The following is a 2,709-nucleotide window of genomic DNA, read 5'->3' on the forward strand; positions in this document are numbered from 1 at the left end:
TTGGATTTTCTACCAGATTATTAAGCATGTTGTGAATAATATCACGCAGAGTCATGCTCAGGGTTAGTTAAGGACTCAGCTACTACTACTTCATATTTGAGCTCAATATCTTTAAAACAGACTAAGCTTTATCGTGTTGTCGTGTGGTGGCCATCTACAATTGGATTGACTGACAGAATGTTAATCACCTGTTGGTGGACAGCCAATGATTGTTTTCCGATAGGTCCATTAAAATCTATTCAGTGGTTTATGACATGTTTTGCTAAAAGACAAAAATAGTTGACCCCTACCCCTATAGCAAGCGGCCATCCGGACACTAACGATCAACTGTTAGGCTGATGGTCCTCCTTGATCATGTGAACAGCTAGTTCTGGACGTCAGCAGCAAACTGGTTCATCCACTATGAGAAGGTGCAATTTATGACTGAGTTTGTTGCAGCTCCTCACACTGAAGAAGTCTTTTGGATAAAAGATGAAACATTTTAACAAGAAGAATCCATCCAGAGGACCTGACTTAACCTTAGATTTTTCTACCTGGATTATTGAGCAGCATCAGGATATGGTTGACTCCTACATTTATTGCAAAAGTTTTGAGCAAACATCTTGTGCAATGTGAAGCCTTGAAGTATGTGTTGTACATGACTCTGCTGTAACAGTGCCATTATTTTATCACAGTACCTGTAAAATATACTGAGCTATACCAGTGGTGTAGTCTACGTGAAACGCGGGCGTACGGAGTATACCCACTAGAAAAGCTTAAGAATTTCAGTATAAAAATGTTACATGACATATCATTAGACATGTGTCATTGATACATTAAAAGCAGTTAAACACTTCCGTAACAATCCATCTCTATGCAGCGCTTGTTTATTACATTTGCTTATCCAGCAAATTATTTTATAATTAATACTTCAGTACTTACTACTTAATACTTGAACATGTTTTGCGTTGATACTGTTTGATACTATAACATGTTTTCAATACAAAGCCAACTGTGGTACAAAGTTTGATGTTCATTTATTCAAATATAAGCATCAGAGATATTTGGGAATGTTCAATATGTTTAAAAATCAAAACTAATTGACAAATACATTGTACTAACTTAATTGTACTTTGGTTTCTGAGCAAAATGTAGACTACACCACTGAGCTATACCCATTTATGTCTCTTCTAAGATCAGCTGACCGCTGCCATCTTGACCTGGGTTAGCACCATGAATTAATCAGTTATAGATGTTCATCTAATGATTACTTACTGAAAGTTTCATTATCATTTGTCAAGTAGTTCATGACATATTTTGCAAACAGACACAAATTTGACACACAAAAAAAAAAAAGTCATAGCAGGTTTTTAAATGAATAGTTTAAGTTTAGTTAGCTTTGGCAGCGACACCAAAAGTTCATCAGTTATAGATGTTCTTTCAGTTAGTACTTTCTGCAGGTCTCTACAAACACATGAACACAAAAATACATATTATATATATTATCACTTATCTGTGTCTGACAGGAGCTGGTGATTCAAATCTTAAAAAAAAGGTTAAAATTATTATGAAATGTTTTTATCTGGTTAGGGAAAGTCTGCTTGTTGCACCTCCTGGTTTCCCATTCAGTGAACAGAACCCAGGCCCACGCATGGAAAGCAGCTGTACAAAGTTTATGGTGTCGTCTCTGTGCTTTTATTTTTGTCCTTTGAGTTCTGTTTTCCTGTTCACTTTAGATCTTTTGTGATCTTGTGCCATCTCCCATTGATCCTCAGTCAGTGGTTTTACAGTCAGCTTGCCGCCCCCACCTGTCCCCAATCAGTAATCATCCCAGGTGTTCCCACTTTCACTCACTCTGTTTTGGTTTTTAAACAGTCCCTAGTCTCCACTTTCATTATCCTGGATACGTGTCGGATGTCTCGGTCCTCCTCGGGCCTCCCTGTATTTTTTCCCTCCGATGTTTTTATAATTGTTGTTGCCTTGACAGCCCTTTGGTTTCTGTCAAACCTCACTGACCTTGATAATAAGCTAATGATTGACAGTAGTGGTTCACGATTTTAATGCTCTCCAAACCCCCGCTCACTCACTTGGAGGAAAAAATAAACCTTCCAGCACCTTCTCAGCTCAGCAAGACTAAAAATAAGAGAAGACAAAGTTATTGGAAACAAAACAGATACAAATCTTTTTGTTTCAGTAAACTATTGAGTCAGTCTTGAAAGTTCATGCGCAATAATCCAGGTCAAAAATCCAACAAAGTTCAGTCAGGTCATCTGGATGTTTGTTTGTTTGTTTGTTGAGACATTTCATCCTTTATCTAAAGGACTTCATCAATCCGAGGAGCCACAACAAACTCAGTCCCACAAGCAGCACACTCCCATAGTGGACCAACCAGTTTGCTGGTGATAAGATGGTTTCTGGGGCCCACCCTCTCCCCCGTTGACTCTTGTGGGGCAGCCATGGCTAAAGTGGTTCAAAACATCAACGTTCATGCTCAATAATCCAGGTAGAAAATCCAACAAAGTTCATTCAGGTTATCTGGATGGTTTCTTTTTGTTGTTGTTGTTGAGACGTTTCGTCCTTCATCCAAAGGACTTCATCAATCCATCTGGATGGTTTCTTTGGATCATTGAGCATGGTAGAGGTGGTGCCTCTCAGCAAGAAAGTCGCCTCGATTTATATCCCGACCGGAGGCCTTTCTGGGTGGAATTTACTTGTTCTCTCTGTACATGC

At 38.8% G+C, this 2,709-nt stretch overlaps 1 protein-coding gene across 1 annotated transcript in view; it reads left to right on the forward strand.

Annotated features, from left to right (window-relative positions):
- LOC119408489 (solute carrier family 12 member 3) overlaps positions 1-2,709 on the forward strand; it is a 143,518-nt gene that overhangs the window by 5,726 nt on the left and 135,083 nt on the right. The window lies entirely within an intron of this gene.

This window comes from Nematolebias whitei, chromosome 1, assembly GCF_014905685.2.
Source record: "Nematolebias whitei isolate Nwh7 chromosome 1, NemWhi1, whole genome shotgun sequence".
NCBI lineage: Eukaryota > Metazoa > Chordata > Actinopteri > Cyprinodontiformes > Rivulidae > Nematolebias > Nematolebias whitei.